Source organism: Falco naumanni, chromosome 7 (assembly GCF_017639655.2).
Source record: "Falco naumanni isolate bFalNau1 chromosome 7, bFalNau1.pat, whole genome shotgun sequence".
NCBI lineage: Eukaryota > Metazoa > Chordata > Aves > Falconiformes > Falconidae > Falco > Falco naumanni.
The window spans coordinates 23,057,539-23,063,956 of record NC_054060.1 but is presented as its reverse complement, the minus strand read 5'-3'; positions in this window follow the sequence as shown (position 1 = coordinate 23,063,956).

Below are 6,418 nucleotides of genomic sequence, written 5' to 3'. Positions count from 1 at the left end.
AGAGAGCCCTCAGAACACCCTTCATCTAGAAAGTGCATCAAGCTAGAAGGAACAAGGGCCTTTGGGCAATAAAGGGTCTATTCTGCAGGGGCAGTATGTTGAGCTATTCATCCTGATTCCATAGACATCAGTTACATTTTTATTTACATGATAATCTTGTCTAATGACCATGAGGTACCGATCCACCTCTACCGTACAGTTTGTGAAACAACCCCCCCAGATACGCTCGGGGGTGTCTGCCTGGCCCTGGCGGTGTGTACTCATCCACACCTTACTCACACGCTGAGGCATTCCCTTCATCCATGGCATACCGTGGCCTCACCAACCGGTTACAATCAGACCCCGAAGTTCAACCACAGAAGGAATTGTCTCTCCGAGCCTGTGTGGCCCCTGCTGCCAGCACCGGCTGGAGACAGGCACGTGCGTTTCCAGAGCCAGGACCTTCCCTGTCACCAGGGGTTCTTCATGCAGACACAGCAGCTGAGCTGATCACCAACAGCTCTTCCTCCCTTGCCCATTGAGTTACATTTTTCTTTGCATCCTTTCTGTAAGCTTCTTCCCTTTCCTTTTAAATCATTCATGTTTCTCCTCTCTATCTCAAAAATATGCACTCATGTTTCTCTGACTTTACTAATTAATTTAAAAGTCAGCAGGAGCTAAACTCCAAACTCATAAGGAACCACTCCATCACAAGTTTAAAAGCAAAACAACTCATATTCCAGTCCCTTAAAACAATGAAAGCTCAGGGAGAAAAATGGTCTTTTTGTTCTTCCATTTTGTGTTTTATGAAAATATTGTGGATTGTAATCCCATTGCATTGTGGAATACAATTCCCCACTCAGACTGGTAAGGCAACAGAGTGAGATGTAACTTAAAGGGCAACAAATTTCACATGGCTTTTGTACTAGTTACACCAATTAATTATGCATATAATAATCAAAGTCAGTGAGAGCTACGTTTCTATTTTACAAGCTGTGATCATAGCAATTAGCTCAATACTATTAGATTCATTTGCATGCTGAACTTTTTAAAGTTTAAAGGAAAGAAAAGAAAAAGATAAGGAAGAAAACATGGAAAGAGGCTTAAAGGGAAGGAAAACAGAGGTGGGATGTAAGGTCCACAAGGAATATAGCACTGTTATAATAAAAAAAATTAAGAGGAGACAGAATGTGAATTAGGATGCATGTCTTGGATCACTCGAAGGACAGAAATAATATCGCTGTGGCAGATATGGCTCAAATCTCCACTGTTATAAGGTGAAGGTAGCTCCACTGAGATCAGAAAGCTATACTGATTTATATTAGCTGAGAGTATTGCCCAGGGACTTTAACCCTCTTCATAGATCCTTATCCTAGCACAGCAGCAATAGATGTTTATCAGGTCACACTGAAATAACCCAGACCAAAAGGCAGTTTTACTTTTCTTTTAGTCTCCTTCTGTATGTAATTTCCCCATTAATGTTATGGAAAACAGTTTGATTTTCAAAACATCCCCCTCAGCATTTTTTCCCCTTGGCATTTATTTTATTTACCTGAATCCCCTAAGGCTGGTCCTTCCTTGCAGATGGACCTAATTAATCTCTCCAACAGTGCTCCTAAGACAAAAGAGAGTAATATATGTGCAGATGGGACCGGGGCACTCCATCATCCATCCAAATAAGTGACCAGTAATGTGACCAAAACTATCCCCTTGGGATTATTGTCTGACCACTGTTAAGTCACACAAGGCTCAGTGTAAACAATAAATTTTATTTACTAAGGTGGTACCCTAGGAAAAAAAAAAAAGATTGGTTTAAGGGAGGATATAATAAATTATTTCTGACATGAATAAATTATACAACTGAAAGGCAAATTGCCATCGTAAATTTATCTGCCAAATTAATTTACAATGGGCCTCTAGCATGACAATAGGTGAAACGTAATACGAATATACGCAGAGTAACCAGCATTTCTGCAGTGTTGCCCTGTATCTTCTACTGCACTCTCATTAAGCTGAAAGAATGCCCACTATTCCCAAGCTAAAACGCTAGAGGGATTTCCAGTCCCAAGTTATCCTTTTGGGTTTTGAGACCTAACTAATAGGAAAGTAAATGAATTCTTGGATTGTTAGAGGGAGATAGGAAAGCGTTTGCCAGTTTTATGTTCCTGAAGAAAAATAAATATTATCATCTTAATTCCTTCCCTACAGCATAACCTTTCAAGGGGAACTAATTGATCTGTGTTCGCTTCCGCTGTCGGGCTTTAAGCTGGCCACCTGCTCTTTCTATCTTCTTTTCTGAACTGCTACAAGAATACAATAAAGTTGAGAATTGTCTTCTTAACCAAAGTAAAATTTGCTGCTCTTACTCTGAAAACAAAGGGAGTTTGATTGGCTTTTCACTTGGGCATTAATTCTGCAGACTGCTGAGCAATTTGATCCTGATCCGGCAGTGCCTATGAGCAATGTTAGTAACACAATAACTATGAACTGTGTTTTAGAGGTGCTCATGGGTGTGTTTTCCTGGGCCAGTACCAGAATAAACCCACAAATATCAGTGGAGAGGAAAATCAAGACCACTCAGTCTCAGACTAATATTCTATCTGTAATATAAATTAGTTTAGATCACTGCTTTGGAAAACCACTTACAAACTGCTAAATCGTTATGCAGAAGGGTCATATTGAATAACCAACATCCGATACAGATTTTTAGTAGTTGGACCTTTTCATGTACGTGCACAGACTTTGAGCATTGACTGAGAGTGTTAGGAACATAAGTGACATCACCTTCTGTCCAAACCATCCAGCTACCACCAGCTGCCTTGAACAATTCCTGCCTCCCAAAACTTGGGTTCCTCCTGTGGCTTGGCAGCTGGAAGGGAGTTACCAACCCCCAAGCCCCTTCAGTTCAGATAAAGCAAAATGGCAGAAAATAACAGTTTTGAAGCAACATGAACAATCTGCCAAGTTTTAAATACAGCCTTGTATGAAAAAAATCTATTCAGATGATTAAACGGAGCTTTATAGAATAGAATCAGAGAATCATAGAACCATTTAGGTTGGAAAACACCTCTGAGGTTATCAAGTCCAACCATTAACCCAGGACTGCCAAGTCCATCTAAACCTTGTCCCTAAGCACCACATCTACCCATTTTTAAAACACCCCCAAGGATGGTGATCCCACCACCTCCCTGGGCAGCCTGTTCCAATGCTTGGCCACCCTTTCAGTGAAGAAATTTTTCCTAATATCCAACCTATCCCTCCCCTGGCATAGCGTGAGGCCATTTCCCCTTGTTCCGTCGCTTCTTATCTGGGAGAAGAGACCGACCCCCACCGCCTGCAACCCCTTCTCAGGCAGTTGTAGAGAGTGATATGGTTCCCCCAGAGTCTCCTCCTCTCCAGGCTAATTTTTTATTTTATATATACTAACTTACATTTTATTGGGTAAAATACTGTGTTTCAGAAAGAAAAAAAAAGAATTTACTGAATTTCAGAATCCATAACGGTTGAGAATGTCCTGGGGGTGAAAGTCATGCTCTGTGAAGAGCTCTATGCATGCTTTAATGGATTTTTTGTGGATCCGTCAATCAAGGATGGCTCTCTGAATGAAGAAGATCCTGGAGAACCCAAACAGATTTTTGACGAACTAGTCAATCAGGCTCTAGCCTCCTTTTCTCTTTCCCCAGCTTATCCTTTACTGAAGGAAGCTAAATGAAATAGTCTATTCAGATTGATTCAAGCAATTTTGGGGATGCTTCCCTTTGGCCCAATACCTTTGCCTCAGACAAGATGATGAACAGCTCTCCAAGCAGCAAAGTCACTTGCACTTGCTCAAGGGCAACATAAGGCAAGGCCTGTGCTAGGAGAGCTGAGGATCTGAGGAAGGAGCTTCCTGAGCTCCCACGGTTGGGACACACTAGTCTATATAGATCTCTAGGCAATAAAACCAAGCTATCTCCAAGGCAAAAAAGCCTTCATAGGTATGTCCAAGTCAGGAACAAAGTTACCGTTCCCCTATCAGAGGCTTTTAAATAAATACCTCCTATGGTGTATTTATTAGATGTCTCCAAATGTGCACTTGAGTCAGGCAAGGGGTAGAGATGTTGATAAAGCAGCTTTTAACCCCAGCTTTTCCTTTGAGCTATGCCTGGTAGTTTCCCTATGTGGTCACAACAAATAACTGGACAGTGCTAGGAAAGCAAGAGCAGTGCTCAGCGTGTCGCACAGCCTTGCTTTGATACTTCAGGTCGTGACACTGCTGAAGTTTGGTTGTTAAATTGGAAGCATTACCCATAATCACTCCCCATAATCACTACCGCAGGAATCATGACATCAGAAATCAGTGATTTTCACAGAAGCTTTCAAGAACTCTGCAATTCTCATTCACTTCAACAAAAGGCATTAATAAAGCTGTAGCTGTCAATATAAAAGTAATCAAACCGTGTCAGCTCTTCTCTGAAGACAACGCAGGTCTATTAAGATTTACTTATTTGGGCAGATGGACCAAGCTGATGCATGGTCATTGGAGATTCTTAAAGGACCTTGGTCTCCAGGGATTGAGGGCCATGCTATTTTTTCCAAATGTCCAGAAGAAGAATGAGTGAATTCAAAGGAATATATTCTCATTTAGGACTGGGCTGAACTCCCAACAGGGCCATGTCCTGAAGCTATAGGGGCCACGCCATTTGCACAATCCTAGGTTTTACTCTGGTGCCCTGACCTTTATGTATATGCTAACTTCAAAAGCTTTCCACTACATCTGTCAGACAAAAAGAAGATGAAGAAAATTCATTTTCCCTTTCCTAACAAAACAGAGCACTTAGCATTCCACATAAATTAGAACCAGGAAATAGGGATCTCATCCGTTAATTCAATTTAAAATTCCAAGTGTTTTTGAAAGGTTTTTTATCGGCCCATTTCAAAGCAGTAATAAGTCTGAGGGTCTGGAGTTAGCCCTTACCGATATAAACAACTATAATTTCACTAGTTCCAGTGAAGAAATGACAATTTATACAACCAGAAGATGAGGTCTAGAAATATGTAAGCCATAGGTGTCCTAACTCCTACCAATCCTTCTCCCATCTTTGTTTTGTCCTGCTAAACTTTGCTCAGAAAATGACCTTGAGTACAACTGCTCCGTCCATTGTTAACCCTCTGACCTTCTAAACTAACATCCTTTGCTCTTTCTAATTCAGAAGGTTTCTGGGGCTTATTAACTAAACAGGCCAAGTGACCGTTCCCAACTGAAACCAGAGTCTTTGACAAGGAGGTCATTGTTTTCCAGGCTTCCTCCCTAGTACTAGATCCGCAGATTTCAGACTGAAAAGGAATAATGCAGACATTCTTTGTCTAAACATTATCTGGAAAGCATCAAGATAACTCAAGCCACTTCCTCGTCAGTCAAGATTAGAGGGGTCATCTCTAGGGACCTAAGTGATTATGGCCACAATTTTCAAACTTGGATGCTGAAATTTGTAGCAAACTATACAATAAGGTGTCTAAATGAAAGAACCTCTGCCTTCAGAACTAATAATAATTTGAACACCCGCTGATGTCAGTAAAAGGAGAGGGTAGTCAGCTCTTCCATGAACAGCAATATTTTTACGTGCCTCACTATATGCTTAGATGAATAGCTGAAAGCAATCAAATTTGGAAAGTATGAACAAAATTCTCAAAAGAAGATGCTGTATTTAGGCTTCTACATGTATAGGTTAGGATCCACATGATTTCCAAAAGTGCTTATGAGTGAAGTACCTATTTTTGAAAATTCTTTCCCTTTTCTCTAGGTAAGACATAAAAAGTTTGATGTTCTGAATGGATGTACAGGTTGATGGATCTTCGTATAATACGTCCTCGAAAAGCAGAAATTCTGGCTTTTCAGAGATATCAGAGATACGGGGGCATACTACTACGGGCTTCAGTCCATTAAGAACAGCAGACATTTTTACATTCACACAATCCATTAGTACAAATAAGTAACTCCCTACGGAGTTTGTCTCATTTTTCTCAAGAGCCCCTTCCTCAAAAGAGCCCATTCAAAATCTAAGAATCTAAGAAATCCGTCCTGTACATCTCAGAATGTCTTTGAACTCTTATTTTAAAGATGATGGCAGTAAATCTGCTGGAGGAGTAGAGGCTGTAGTTCTCCCATCAGCACCACCTAGTGCAGAACAAGCTTCGTGTCGCTGCACCCCCACGTAGCTCTTCCATCTGCATCCCAGATGCGTTCGGCCTTGAGCAGTTTCCTATGAGCATCTTCCATCAATAATGTTAACAGGAAAAACATGGGAGAAGGACAGGATATTATGTCAAGTAATTTCAAGACATCAACTCTCCAAGTAAGACTAGGTGAAATACTACAACTGCATTTCAGGAGGGCATCTTCATAAAAGCTGACCCACAAACAATAGATCTGTATTCCCCTATCAAAGGGCAACTGCTG